Genomic DNA, 16,360 nt, shown 5'->3' with positions numbered 1-16,360 from the left:
CTCATACCTTGAGAGTCATTGACATCAATGTCATAATGAGCAGAGGGAAGGGAGGAATGGAGGAAGAAAGGAGGGAGAGAGGGAGAGAGGGAGAGAGGGAGGGAGAAAGGAAGGAAAGGAGGAGAGAAGGAAGGGAGGAAGGAAGGGAGAAAGGAAGGAGGGAGGGAGGAAGGAAAGGACAAAGGGAGGGAGGAGGGAGGAAGACAGGAGGGAGGAAGGAGAGAAGGAGGAAAGGAGAGAGGAAGGGAGGAAGGAAGGAGTGAGAAAGGAGGGAAGGAAGGAGTGAGAAAGGAGGGAAGGAAGGAAGAAAGGAAGGAGAGAGAGGAAGGAGGGAGATAGGAAGGGAGGGAGGAGGAGGGAGGAAGACAGGAGGGAGGAAGGAGGGAAGGAGGAAGGAGAGAGGAAGGGAGGAAGGAAGGAGTGAGAAAGGAGGGAAGGAAGGAAGAAAGGAAGGAGAGAGAGGAAGGAGGGAGATAGGAAGGGAGGGAGGGAGGAAGGAGGAAGACAGAAGGGAAGGAGGGAGGGAGAAAGGAGAGAGAAAGGAGGAAGGAAGGAAGGAAGGAAGGAAGGAAGGAAGAAGGAAGAAGGAAGGAAGGAAGGAAGGAAGGAAGAGGAAGGAAGGAAGGAAGGAGGCAGGGAGGGGGACAGACATGTTAAGTTCCTGCTATGTGCCAAGCACTATGCCAAGTGATTTATAAATACTGTCTCCTTATATCATCTCCAATACATTATCTCCAATTGTAAATATTGTCTCTAATATATTATCCCTGATATATTGTCTCTAATAAATATTGATCCTCACAACAGTCCTAGGAGATAGTTGGTATTATTAACCTCATTTTATGTTTGAGAAAACAGAAGTAGTCAAATATTAAGTGACTTCCTCACACAGCTAGTAAGTGTGTGAAGCAGGATTTGAATTCAGTTTTTCCTGACTCCAGGCCCAACACAAGGCAGGATAGGGGAAAAATATGTTGTAAAATTATGGTTCAGGATCACAGACCTATCCAAGTATCTAAAATGGCATGAATATCATTTTGTCATTTTTCAGGGCAAGCATCCTGGAGAGAATGATGATGATGACGACGACGACGATGATAACTAACATTTATAAAGTGCTTTTAGTTTTGTGAAGCACTATGCATCTATTATCTTGTCTGATCCTCCCCACAAACCACTAAGGTAGTAGATGCTATGATGATCCTCATTTTAGAGACAAGGTAACAGGGTAGGTGAGATTAAATGACTTTTCCAGAGTCACACAACAAGTAACTGACTAAGGCTCAGGACTTCTGACTCCAAGCCGGGCACTCTCTCCACTGGGCAACCTAGCTATAAGTGGGCAACCTGGTTTGGTGTTCACTGAACAACTAGGACCACATATATTAAATACCCAAGGAATTGGCAAAGTGGTCAGGAAAAGGCCAGATAAGTGAAATCCACAGATCAGATGGCACACTTATTTTAGCCCATGGCTTTACACTTCCCATCAACCCTTTCCAATAGTATTGTTCACAAGGAGTAAGCTGGTTTGAGTGAACCATATGATATGTAGCAAGACAGTTTTGACACAGGAGAAAGACGAAAATGGAGAATTGCTCAATAAACATTTATTAAGCACCAGGTAACATACTAAGTGCTGGAGCAAGAAGAATAAGATGTAAACTGAACATAAAAAAGCTGACCATACCTGCTCAGAATGTTGAAACCTGCAGATTTATTGCCTCTGCATATATCAAAACATTAACCTTCAGATCTTCAAGTCAGAGGTACAGAATCTTTGCGGCTTTGGGAAAATGTTGTATTTTCCATGGTCATACTAATATATCTAAACACAGTCTCATAGACTTTAACATGAATTCACCCTACAACATTCATTAAGTGCCTACTATCTGCCATTCTAGGCACTAGGGATACAAAGTCAAAAAATAAGAAAATCCCTGCCCTCCAGGAGCTTACAGTCTATTGGGGGGGGGGGAACACAACATGGACACAGATAAGCAAAAACAAAATACATACAAAGTAAACATGAGATAATTTCCAGGGGAGACCTCAAGAATCTGGGGAAATCAGAATAGCAGTCTTATAGGCAGTGGTGTTTGAGCCAAGCCTTGAAGAATGCTAGGCATTCTAAGAGACAGGGGTGAGGAGGAGGTGCAATCTGGGCATTGGGAGCAGCCTATGCAAAGGCACAAGATGGAATGCTATGTACAGGGGCCAGCTGCTCTGAAATGTCCAAGCTATGTGAAGGAAAGTCATGTTTACCAAGTCTAAAAAGCTAGGCTGGAGCCAAATTGTGGTGGGCAATTTGCATTTAATCCCTGAAGTGATAGGCAACCATTGTAGCTTACAGTTTAGAGGGTCTTTGGAGATTGGCCCAATGTACTTTTTCTACAGAGAACAGAACTAGTACCTGGAGAGGTTTAGTGATTCACCCCAAGGTCCTGCAGCTAGGACCTGGAAGGAGCCAGGGCGCCTGCCCTGCAAGTCCAGAGTTTCTGCTATGTTCTAATGAACCACTATTTGTCAACATGAAAACCAAGTAGAAGCTGTGGCACTTGGTAGCTCCCCTTAAAGCATTAGTTTACTGAGAGCTAAGTAGATGAAAAACTGGTGTTCTCATCCCTCCTCCTTTGCCTTTTTTTTTCCCTTTTAATCCAAGCTGTATATTGACAAACAACAGATTTTTGAGGCTTTAATGATCTCAGTTGGAAGAGATCTGGAGCATTAAGGAATGGCTCGTGTTTTTATAATTGTTTTATAGCATGCTTAGGCATACCACATAATTTACTTCATAAACATCCCAGTATGAACTTAATTAAGCTATGGTGAGAAGCAAGTATGTTGTCAAGAAAAATGTATTATTAAGAAAATGGCAACTAACTCGGCTCTTGGGCCTCCGAATGAGATGACTATAAATACAGCCGATTGTGTGCACTGCCAGGTAGTGTACTGCAGTTTTCGTTCGTAAAATGTAATTTGAAATGCATGTAGGATGGTACAGCCTTTTTGTAAAAGGAAGTTATTATCTGTGATAAAAGCAGTTGTTGACATTAGAAATGCAGACACAATGATCTAGACGGGAAATTTAATAAAAAGAAAACAAATGTAGCAGGGGAAAAGGGAGGTTAACAATATAGCAAAGCAAAGCCAGATGTAGCTATAAATATCTGCCTACAGGCAAAACCTGGGCTACTACCTCTCGGATGGGCCAAGCAGCTTATTATGTTGGGCACCGATGATCACCAAAGGCAGAACACAGAGGAGGAGGCTGGGTGCAGGAAAAGAAAGCCAGTGATTCAGTGCAAAGTAGCCCATCACACAACTCTTAAGAGCTATGTCTTTACAGTTGTAATCTTGCCCACTCCCAACATTGTCTGTCCAGTTTTTCATATTTCCAGGGCATTCTAGCCAGAGTACTTCAGTAGACCCCCACACAGCAGTTTAATGAACTGGCTTTAATTATATACCCCAAGAGCCACAAAGATATGAGATACCTTTGTGTAGGGGGTAGTATTTCAGCACATTTTAAGTAGACTCAAATAATCTGTTAGAAGTTAAGTTCTCTAAATAAAACCTACTGGAAATCTACTGCCCCTACACACACACACACACCCCTCTCAACCTATACTATCTCCATTTTGGAAGTCCTCATGATGGGACCTGGACATATTACAAAACTGAAAGTATCCAGCTTCCTGATATCAGCCCAAGCAAGTTGTCATGTAATATTTGGCTCTTGGTGGTGGTATAGTTTATTAGTTAACATTTTAATGTTTCTTGGAAGACAAATATATTTTTCTGGTTTATGTTTCACTCTAAGCTGCCTTCTCCAAGGGCTTCATTTCTTTCATGTCTAAGATAACCACATGCATATGCAAGTAACACAGGAAATTCATAAGCTTTCAAAATGAAATTTGAAAGAAGAGAAAAGGAAGAAGAGAAAGAAGGGAAGGAGAAGGAGGAAAGAGAAGGGGGAAGAGAAGAAGGAGAAGAAGAAAGAAGAGGCAGAGAAGAAAGAAGAAAAGGAGGAGGGGAAGAAAGGAGGAGAAGAAGAGAAGGAGGAGAAGGATGAAAATAAAGAGTAGGAAGAGAAGGAGAAGAAAGGAGAAAGAGAAGAAGGGGACAAAGGATGAAGAGAAGGAGAAGAAAGGAGAAAGAGAAGAAGGGGACAAAGGATGAAGAGAAGGAGGAGGAAAAGGAGAAGGAGAAAAGGAGGAGGGAAGAGAGGAGAGGAGGAAGAAGGAGAAAAAGGAGGAAGAGAAAAAGAAAGGAGAAAAGGAGGAGGAGAAAAGGAAGAAGGGAAGAGGAGGAGAGGAGAAGAAGGAAGAAGAGAAAGAGAATAGGGAGAAGAAAGAGAAGAGAAGAAAAAAGGAGGTGGAGAGAGAAGGAGAAGAAGAAAGAAGAGGAAGAGAAGGAGAAGAAAAGGAAGAGGAGAGAAGAGGAGGAGGAGGAGTGTGTATATTTGTCTGTCTGAATGTAGCATGCCTTCCCTTCACAGTCTCACAGGAACACAGATTTTAGAGTTGGAAGATGTCAGAGACCATTTTCCTTAAGATCATAGACATGAAAAAGACTTTAGAAGCCATCTAGTCTATCCTTATCATTTTAGAGACAAGAAAAAGTCACACAAGTATCAGAGACAGGATTGTAACTCAGATCCTCTGATTCCAAGTCCAGCATTCAGTTCATTCATTCTGCCTTCCTCTCCTCCCAAGAAAATGGCTACAAAAACAAAGCAAAACTCAAATCACAATCCATTGTGGGCAGGAAAGAATCAGCAGGCTGATAGAGTCTGAAGAAGTTTAATTTTTTACTGCCAGTAATGGTGGGGCTTGGGGTCGGGGGGGGGGGAAATCTGCATTTAGCCCCAGTGGTGCCTATTTGTGCACAGAGAAGGAGTGATTCCAAGGGCAAATATGCTCTGGCTCTGCAGTGAAGCCTGAATTAGGACACCGTGCCTAAGAGTTTGACCCTACAAGCCTTCCCCATACTTGATACTAGTATTGGTAAGCAAAAATCCTTCCCTGTGAGATACTATGTACCTGAAATGCAGTTTTCTGAGCACCCTGTGCTACCCACATGGGAAAAGAGAGCATTCAAGGGTAAAACAGACAAAGAGCTCAGAAAGCAAGTGAGGTCAGTAATAATAGGTGCCTGCCAGTGACTATGAATGAGTCTGTGACATCATTGGAAGTTGTGGAAACATTTGAACAAAAAAAACTGACTTTGAGGTTGAAAGTGATTTGTAAAGATGCCTAAGTTTGTGTCTCCATCATCACAAAGATATGTGGAATGACATGGTTCTGGACAGGAGTTAAACTGCTCAATTCTTTCCTTGATATCACACAAAAGCCACAGATGCCTACACTGATATAAATTGGGCCCTTAATGACTTCTCAGTTAAGGGATGATAAGCAAATTCTGTCCCTATTCACCCAGGACTCAGTTATTAATATGTATTTTTAGTTGTGGGAATCTCTAATGCTTCAACTCTTTCAGGCTGATTTGTAGTCATCCTGGGTTCTCTCTTCACCAAATTACAGTCAGCTGTGATTTTTCCGAGGTGGATTGGTGAGGGACTCACCTGGAAAACCACAAGTCTCACTGCTGAGTGTTTCAGCTCAGGTGGACAGTTTTCCACCTCAAGGAAAGAGCCATTGTTGCTGAAGACAGTTCTAGCCTTTCCATGCTCCCTACCAGTTATTGCTGCCATCACCCCTAGTCTTTCTCCCTGTGTAGACTCTAGCCAATAGCCCTAGGCAAGAAGAACACATCTTGGGCTAGTCAGTTGCAAAAGAGTTACACAGGAAGACATTTTCAGGGAACAGTCACGGGCCCACAACTATTTCTATGTGACCATTTCAAACTCACAAGATATTGAAAGAAATGAGCATTATGGAGGAACAGAGACATATTCCAATTCCAACTTCATCTTCAAAGTCATATGGTAAATCTGCACATGATACTAGACACTAAGGCAAGTTAGTTACAGAGGTATGAGCCCTGTGATGAACTGATATTTCTTACAATGTTGCCAAGCATAAAAAGGGATCAGTAAGGATGTCACTCAATGTAACACAACTAGTGATGTTCATCACGGAGCAGGCTTAATGTCTTTATCAGATTATTGAGGAACGCCAGACTTCTCCGGTAGTTCATAGGTCAGATCTACCCACCCATACTGGCTAGCTTGATGTTCTATTTCTCACCTCCCTATCTCTGCACAGACTGTCCACCATGCTTTAAGAATTATCCTTCTCTTTTATTTAGAATACTTAACTCCCTTCCAATCTTAGCTCAAGAGGTACTTCCTAATATTTCTAGTTGTTAGAGCTCCCCACCTCCCCAGCCAAAATTACTTCATATTTATTTGTATAATTTTGCATTTATCTTTATGCATACATGTTATTATTTATCCTCCATAGAATGTAAGCTTCTTGAGGGCAAGAACTCCTTTTTTCTGCCTTTGTGTCCTCTTATCCCATCTGTGGCATCTCGCACATAATGGGTATTGGATAAATGTTTATTGAACTCAATCAAATATGCCATGATAGGTAAAACATTGGATTTGGAAGGAAAAGATATAAACTCCCCTCCTCCCACCAAAAAAAAAAATGAAATCTTGTTCCAAATCACCAGTAATAAGAGAAATACAAATGAGACAACTCTGAGGTTTCAATTCAGCAACACAATCCAGTAAATTGGCAAAGATGCTAAAAGATAGAAATAGTCTGTGGCAGAAGGGCTGCAGAAAGACACAGGCCTGAATGCACAGTAATGGAACTGAGGATTGGTGCAACCATCCTGGAAAGAGATTTAGAATTGTCCCCAAAAAATATCCATTCTCTTTGATAGCGATACCTTAGCTAGGCATACCCCTAAAAAAGTCAAAGACAGAAAGGGGCCACGTGTAGCAAAATATTCAAAGTCCTACATTTTGTGATAGTAAAGAATGAGAAACAAAGTAAATTGATGGGGAAATGGCTGCACAGATTGTGGCATATGAATGTAATGGAATATTACTTCAAAAATAGAAATGACTATTATGAAGAAGTCAGAGAAATATGGGAAGAGTCACAAGAAGTAATACAGAGCAAAGTAGGCAGAAGCAGGAAAACAATTAATACAATGGAAAAGACAAGAAAAAGAAGGAAACTGAATAACGTATAATTAAAAGGACAAAGTCTGACTCCCAGAGGGAGAGTTGGGAAAATATCCCTCCTTTCTTTTGCTTGACAGGTGGGAGTATACAGTTTTGACATGTTGCATATGCTGTCAGATGCAATTGATACGCCATTTGATTTTGCTAGATTTGTTTTTATTTTTTTAATCTTTGTTACAAAGAAAGGCTAGTTGAGAACGGGAAAGGAGAAGGAACATATTTGAAAATGAATATGATGTGAAAATAAAACAAAACATTTTGATACCATAATTCACTTCCCCCAAAACACTCACAATTTAAACAATAGATATTCCCTGAAAAGTTTCTCAACTGACAACAGAAAGAAGGGATAAATACTTCAATTTTACTAGTATGATCCTAATACCGAGCATCACATATGATCAGAGTTTTGTTGCCTCTCTATGCTTACTTCATTTACCCGTATTATAATCATTATTCAATCCAGTAATCTCACAGAAGTCCTGGGAGACTGATAATTCATCAAACATTTATTAAATGCGCATTATGTGCCAGAAAATGTGCCAGTTCTTGGGAATACAGAGATAGAAATAAAATAGTCCCCACCAATTGATTAGAGAAATGCAAGTCAAAACAACTCTGAGGTACCACAACACATCTATCACATTGGCTAACATAACAAATGCTGGAGAAGATGTGGGAAAATTGGAACACTAATGTATTGTTGGTGGAGTTGTGAATTGACCATTGTGGAGAGCAATTTGGAACTATGCCCAAAGGGCTATGAGCACACCCTTTAACCCAGCAATACCACTCCTAGGTCTGTATCCCAGAGAGATCATAAAATGGGGAAAGGATCCACATATACAAAAATATTTATAGCAGCTCTTTTTGTGGTGGCAAAGAACTGGAAGTTGAAGGAATACCCATCAGTTGGGGAATGGCTAAACAAGTTGTGAATGTAATGGAATACTATTGTGCTGTAAGAAATGGTCAGCAGGGAGACTTTAGAAAAACCTAGAAAGACTTGAATGAACTGATGCTGAACGAGGTGAGCAGAACCAGGAGAACATTGTACACAATAGCAGCCACATTGTGCCAAGACTGACTTTGATAGACTTAGTTCTTTTCAGCAATGCAAAGATCTAAGACATCTCCAAAAGACTCATGATGGAAAATGCTGTCCACATCCAGAAAAAGAACAATGCAAATCGAATGCAAATCAAAGCATATTATTTTCTCTCTCTTTCTTTTCTTTTTCTGTTTGTTTCTTCTTTCTCATGGTTTCTCCCATTGGTTCTAATTCTTCTTTACAACATAACCAATGTGAAAATAGGTTCAATATGAATGTATATGTAGACCCTATATCAAATTACATGCTGTCTTGGGGTGGGGGAAGGAGAGAGATGGGGAGAAAATTTGGAACTCAAAATCTTATGGAAGTGAATGTTGAAAACTAAAAATAAATAAATTTTTAAAAAAAGAAATAGCCCCCACCCTCAAGGAATTTACTTTCTAATCAAAATTAAATGATTCACACAAAGTCACAAAGAACAGGAACATCTCTAAGGCTTCCCAGTGTCAGCTTCTGTCTTAAATGTTTACAGCAGTTATGGAAACAAAAGGCTATTTGGCTGCCCATGACCAATGTAAAGTTTCCATTTAATAACCATTAAAACTCTTAGCACGTAAATGTTGATTGAATCAAAGAACACCAATGAGATACTTGGCCCCGATAACACAGCTAGTTCCTAACCTTTAGCACCCATGGTTCCCTTCTATAGGATGGCACTAGCACAAGCCTTGGGGAAAAAAGCAACAGCATCTTTATTCCATGTTCCAGTTATGGTCATGGTGATGATCCTGATTCAATATCATGCTATTTTTAGTCCTATGACCTGTGGGCCCAAAGAAGATGTTGAAGGTCCTTCATGAGGACCCAGCATCATAGATTTAGAGATGGGAAGAGACCTAAGAGACTATCTGGTCCACCTAGTTTATTTTACAGATAATAAAACTGAGGCCCGTTGAAGCGAAGTGATTTGCCCAAGGCCACATTGATTTCTTCATAGAAATGGAAAGTATCTTCTCCTCTGCCCTCTAATGCCTCTGAGTCAGCATAGTGCAGTAGGAAGAATTCTGGATTTGGAGTTCAGAGGCTTCAAATTCTAATGTTGCCCATAATAATCGGCAAAATCTTGAACAGGTCACATTACTACTGTGGGCCTCAATTTCCTCATTTGTAAAATGAGAAGGTTGGATTAGATGTGTTTGCATATATGTGTGTAGGTATATACATGTGTGTATGTGTATATAGGTGCATGTGTGTATGCATATGTATGTTTATATATGTTTATATGTATGCATGTGTATATATATAATGTGCATATATATGTATATACATTTCATATATATATATATATATATATATGTGTGTGTGTGTGTGTGTATATATATATATATATGTATATATATATATGAAATCTCCTATCCATTTCTGTCAATGATGACGATGATAACTCAAGCCTAGGTCAAGAGAGTCATCTTGACCCATTTGCATCCAGACTCCCAAGTAGCAGAGTAGCTAGCCTACCACAAGGATTTCTGTTCCTTCTGTCCTTTACTCTTCCAGTGAAGCAGACAGTTTCTGCACAAGATGTGCATCTTCCCTTCATCTCTTATCTCAGTCCTACCATTCACTGCCCTTGTGACACTGCTCAAACTGCTCAGGTCACTCAGTTTTCTCATCTTATCAAGGTATTGAATGAGATGACCTCTTAAGTCACTTCAAGCTTCAGGTCTACATTGTTGTTCTCTTTTTTAAAAGGAATTACCAGGGGATAGTTCTAGAATGTTTGGTAATAATTACACAAAAGTCTATTTTAAACCCTATTTCCTTCTCATTGAACACCCTAAACAATTGTCACCAAAGACTACAAATGGAAAGCTCATAACAATTTGATGGGTAATACTTCTGACTTTTTTTTGGAAAGTAGGGTTAGATCCTAAAGGAGAAACATACGGTAAGAGCTTCTTCATCAGTGTAGATAAAAGACACCAATTCAACAAATTCTGTTCCATTCACGGTCTAGTTTTTCTGATGTGTTCCACCATCTGGCCAAAGAATTTTCTTCCATGTAGGTAAGGGTTACTGGGAAATCCAAAGGTTGCTCATTTCCTCAATTCAGTTCATTTTCTCCTCAGCCAATAGCAGTAATACATTATATCCACCAAGCCAAGGCTTGATAGAATGATACTCAACACTATCATTTTTTGTTGTTCAGTTGTTTCAGTCATGCCTGACTCTCCCTGACCCTATTTGGAGTTTTCTTGACAAAAATACTGGACTGGTTTGCCATTTCCTTCTCCAGCACATTTTACAGATGAGGAAACTGAGGTAAACAGGGTGAAGTGACCTGCCCAGGGTCACAAAGCTAGTAAGTTACTGAGACCAGATTTGAACTCAGAAAGGCAAGTCTTCCTGACTTCAAGCCCTGCCCTCTATTGTACCACCTAGCTGTCTCCATTATATAGTAATGGTATTGTATACCTTGATCAAAAGAAGCAGATCTAAATTGAAGGGACAGAGAAATAGAACTCTATGTTAAAAATGTCATACTTACATGAAAATCTATGAACCTGGTAGAGGGAAGGAATGCAGAGATGACAGTAAGGGGCATTTGGGAAAGGACAAAAAGGATGCATGCGATGTCATTATAAGAGTATACTACAACTCATCTTGCTAGACAAGGTGAATGATGCTTTCAAACTTAGGTCTCCTGACAAGACCAATCCATTAAACTTGGACTGAACTCCATATTCAATCCATTAAACAATGCTGCCTTTCAGAAACTGGAAGAGTGAAACAAACATGGGCCAGAAGCAGCTGAAGCCCAAGAAAGATGAAGAGATACTAGGAGAAGAGGACAAGCTGCTTTAAATGAATTCAAGTCTTCAGGCCCAAATAAATTTAGTGGATTGCAAGCTCAGCATAAGTTAACAGGAAGGAATGAGAAGCCAACAAAGCAAATCCAATCTTGGGCTGTATTCAGGGAGTCATATTTTTCCCAGAGTAGGAAGGTCTATAGTACCGCTGTATGTCTGGTTAATTGAAGACCCCTCATAAGTACTGCATCAGGCCTTTCTAATCTTCCAAGACAAAAATCATGCTTCTAATCTTTTCCATAAAATTACCATCTGCAATATACTTTAAAAGCATTATCACTTATGTTTCTGCCAGTTATTCTGCAACTCCAGGTGTGATAAAATGGAAAGAGAGAATGACTCTGAAAACAGAGGTCCTGGGCACACCCAAATGTTCCTCACCACATTTCCCACCTCAAACTGCTAAATTTTTTCAAATGTGTATATTTGGCCTGACAGGGAAAACATACTTAATAAAAGCTTGTTGACTGACTATTCTTTATAAATAAGATATATTTTTCCAGAGATACATTCCAGTCACAAATCTCATGCCCACCAAATCTCAGTGATATTTGGGATCTATCTTTCATCTGGCATGCTACTCATACCTTGTACACATATCCAGATATGTGAGACCATGGGTTTTATTACTAACAGATTCCTTTCTCAAATTTTGTCTTCTCTGAATTTCTATACATTTCTATCACTATTATTATTTCTGCATTGTAGCTACTTGCTATGGTAACTAATTTGGTAGAAAACAAGTGGTTTTATCCTTCCCCTACTTTTTAGTTTAATATCATTTTAATTAGGTTCACAAGATTCCAGGAGGTACATTTTTACCAACCACTGTTTCGTGTACTCCATCCCTGATCAGGAGATTGTCATTTCTATATTTCAAGCCATTGTTCAGAAATCCAAATCCTTTTCTCATTTATCAACTCATTAACTAGCTGCTCATTTCTGAAATCTACCTTGTTCTTCCTGCATCCCTTGCCTTTGATTTCCAGTATGATATAAACACTGCATGTGCCATTAAAGTCTTCAATTTTTTGACCAACGCTTTGGCATAGTTTTCTACGTTCTCTCTGTCAGTGTCATTTGTGCCCTAGAGAGGCACCAGAAGTAGAAAATGGTTATTCAGTTTGTAGCTCTTTGTCACATCTTGAAAACTTGTCCTGGAAGACAACCACCCTCTTTATTATCATCATTAGTATTGTTGTTTTTATTGTTATTATCATCATCAGGTTGAACAAAAGCTGCCTCTCTTTGTCTCGGCAGGAAATCACCAACCACCTCTGTTTGTGAACTCTTGTGCACAATATCCAGGAATCCACAACACTATTCCTGGGAGGACAAAGAGCTGCTTTCTCTTCAAGTCATACAGCTCCTTCCTATTCAGAGAGAATCTCATATTTATTTTTTAACTCTACATGTTCTTTCCTTTCTCCATCTTTCTTAATATGCTATTACTAATTACAAATAAGAATTCATGGCCATGTTAAAATATCAATTAGAGGTAGTATGGAATAGTTGATAGAAAGCTAATCTTGGAGTCAGGTAGACATTGGTTCACTTCCTGCCTCTGATATGTATTATCTGTCACATAACATCTCAGAGCCCTGAGGCAACTCTCTAAGACTATGTTGTTATTGTTCAGTCATTTTCAGTTGCGTCCAACTCTTTTTGACCCCATTTGGGATTCCTTGGCAAAGACCCTGGACTGATTTGCCATTTCCTTCACCAGCTCATTTTTAAAGATGAGGAAACTGAGACAAACAGGGTTAAGTGACTTGCCCAAGGTCACACAGCTAGTAAGGATAAGAGGCCAGATTTATATTCAGGTCTTCCTGACTCCAGTCCTCCCACTCTATCCACTGTGCCACCTAGTTGTCCCCATAAGCTACAAAGAAGATGCTAAAATGTACTGGTTAAGGAAATTCCTCACTGGGAACTCCCTACAGAAATAAACTCATAGGTTTGGTTAAAAAACATGAAATAAAATGTTAGCACATTCCCAGTTCTACTACTTACTTCCCATATGACCTTGAACAAGTACTTCTCTCTGGGGCTCAATGTCTTATCTGTAAAATTAGGGAGTTAAACAAGACAGCTTGTCTAAGGTCCCTTCCAGATCTAAATTTACAATTGTATGATCACACTCACCTCCCCGTCTTCCCCAATAATAAGGCTGAGCCATTTCATACTTTTCCTAAACTATTTACTTCTCTCTTAGCTACTTGGTAAGTTTAGTTCAAAACTGGTCTGGAGGTCGGCATCTCAACCCATCATTGTAGGTGAGAATCTAGGCTCAGTTGTGCAAGATTTAATGACAGGTATGGTCATTCTCAGATCTCATTATATCACCTTCTTCTAATAGCCAGGACAAGATTGCCTTCTTTTACTTTTTTCCAGAGAATCATGGACCTATTTCGTGAAGAAGATGATTTATGACAGAAGAATCAAAGTTGCTACTCAAAAAAGAATAGAAATACATATGGTGGGTGTAAGTAGGCTGAAATATATTTCCAGTGATGATTTATGTGCAGTAAGTTATATGAATCAAAGACTAGTATGTCAAAAAGCAGGTGGACTGGTCACTTAGTAAGAATGAATGAAAGGAGTTGAAGAACCAAAGTATTTCAATGGTGCCCATTAAATATTCAAAAGGTCAAAGGAATCACAGAATCTAAAAGTCATAAGGAGCCTAAGGCCTTCTCTAAAATCCATATTTATACAGGAATCCCCCTTGAGAACATGACTAGCAGTAGGTCATCCAGCTTTTGCTTAAAGAACTCTAATAAGGGAAGAACCAGAGCTTACCAAAGAATCTCATTGCATCCTGGGATATTTCTAATTTGGGGATAATTTTTCATTGTATTGCAACTAAATGTATCTCTCTGCAAATTCCACCCATTTACCTAGGACTGTTTTTACTTTTGTTTATATCCCCAGCACTCAGGACAGTGCATGGCTCTCAAAAATGCTCATTGATTGATTGATTATTTGTCTTTGATGAAACCATTCTAGTGATTTCATCTTCCTTTTCCAGAACTTTTCCAAGAACAGAAGTCAAATTCACCTTTAAAAAAACAGGACATTAAACCTTCTCTAGTCCTACAGTATCTCTACCAGAAACCCTGAACTTAGAAGACCACAGCATTTGGGCTCAGCAATCACAGTGGCCAGTTCTTTAGGTACCTGGGATGTTCATCCCTTCCTGTTGAATTGACCTCATTGAGGGCAATTAGATCCTTTCTCACCTTGGTTTTCAATATTTCTGTTCTGTTGGTTCAGTCCAAAGGGTACTATTGCCCTTAGAGGAGAAAATGGAAAGACAAAAGGTAGATCCTCTATGGAAGATTGTTGGAAAGACTCAGACAAGAATTGCACAGGCTGAGAAAATATGGATATGTTATGACTTATACCAGGTGAGGAAGTACCTGCATTCATGATATCACAGTTCTATCAAAGAATAATGTATGAGATCATAGTATTTAGAGCTAAAAGGGGCCTTAGAGATTATTTAAGCTAACTCCCTCATTTTATAGCTAAGGACACTAAGACCAAGAGTGAGCAAACAATCTTAATCACACAGGTAATAAGTAACAAGTCTAAGGACTTGGGGTCAAATCCCAACTCTTATGCTTACTATTTCATTAGCTACCTTACTAAAGCTGAAATATTCAAATCCAGTTGCTCCAACTGTTAATCCAAAGGTCTTCTCACTACACCATATTGTCTCTTATACCACTTTTTCAAAGCTTGTCTCTCCTCTTAGACTCCTCAGTATGATCCCATTTTTGGACTCGGGTATGCCTCCATTCCCAGTACATGAATTTAGACCCTGGCCCAGACATTTACTAGTTGTCTCACCTTGGGAAAGCCAATAAAATGTACACTCCTTAAAAGAAAAAAAATAATTACTTTTCCTTTTGTGTTTGTATGCACAGTGTAATACTTGTAAGTAGGTGCTTCATAAAGGCTTATATTGGATTGGATTGGACACCACATCTTCTTTGAATTTGTTTCCTCATCTGTAAAATGAGAATAAAAATACTTGCAAGGTGGTCGTGAGGAAAATGCTCTACAAACTTTAAAGTCTTGCATAAATGGAGGTGATTATCGTTGCCAATATATTATTATTATTATTATTATCATTATTCAGAAAACTGAATCTATACCTCTCTGGATCCAAGCGGCAAAATATTTGTCAGTTCCCCAAAGGATCATTTTCCTTATCTTCCTGGTCGCGCCACTGGAGAAACAAAGACTAACTCACAATTTCCAAATGACAGAGGCTAGGAGCCCAGTTTTCTTCTGTCCCCCCAAAACTCTTTATTCCACCTTAGCCTGCCTCAGTTGAACTCCAATTTCTTTTACTTCAACCTGAGTCTCTAATCTCATTAAGGATCAAACATTAATGAGGCATCTACTATTTGTCAGCACTATGTCAGGTGCTGGGAATACAAAGACAGAAAGGAAATGAGTCTTTGCCCTGAGTGGGGCTCATACTATCCTGGAGGGAACCATATAAAGACAGACAGAGATAGGAGCTTGACCTTCGATTTCAGCAGTATAGAAAACTCCCGGGACAGGAAGTTTCCTTTACCAATGCAGGTCACTAGCTTCTTACCAACTTATGCTCTTAAAGAATGACCTACAGGCAGCGAGGTGGAGCAATGAACAAGATCATCAGACTTAAAGTCCAACCTCAGATACTATCTGTGTGACCCTGGGCAAGTCACCTAATCTCTTTGTGCCTCAGTTTCTTCATCTATAAAATGAGAATAATAATAGCACCTACCTTCCAAGTTTGCTGTGAAAATAAAATGAGATATTTGTTTTGAGGTTTTCTGAAATTTTTTGTACTTTTTATATTACATGTAAAAACCATTTCTAACTTCTGTTCTCTAAAATTTTGAGTTCTAAATTTTCTCCCTCCTTCCCTGAGATGGCAAGCAATTAGATATAGTTTATACATGTGCAGTCATACAAAACGTATTTCCATATTAGTCGTGTTGCGAAAGAAAATGCAGACAAGAAAAAGAAAGTTTTTTTTAAAAAGTATGTTTCAATCTGCATTCAGACTCCATCAGTTCTTTCCCTGGAAGTGGGTAGCATTCTTCACCATAAGTCCTTCAGGATTGTCTTGGATCACTGTATTACTGAGAATAGCTAAGTCGTTCACAGTTGTTCATCGAACAATACTGCTGTTGCTGAGTACAATGTTCTCCTGGTCCTGCTTACTCCACTCTGCACCAGGTTCATGCAACTCTTTCCAGATTTTTC

Source organism: Phascolarctos cinereus, unplaced genomic scaffold, assembly GCF_003287225.1.
Source record: "Phascolarctos cinereus isolate Bilbo 61053 unplaced genomic scaffold, phaCin_HiC Scaffold_1;HRSCAF=81, whole genome shotgun sequence".
Lineage (NCBI taxonomy): Eukaryota > Metazoa > Chordata > Mammalia > Diprotodontia > Phascolarctidae > Phascolarctos > Phascolarctos cinereus.
The sequence above is the reverse complement of the archived record's forward strand: the minus strand, read 5'-3'. Positions refer to the sequence as shown.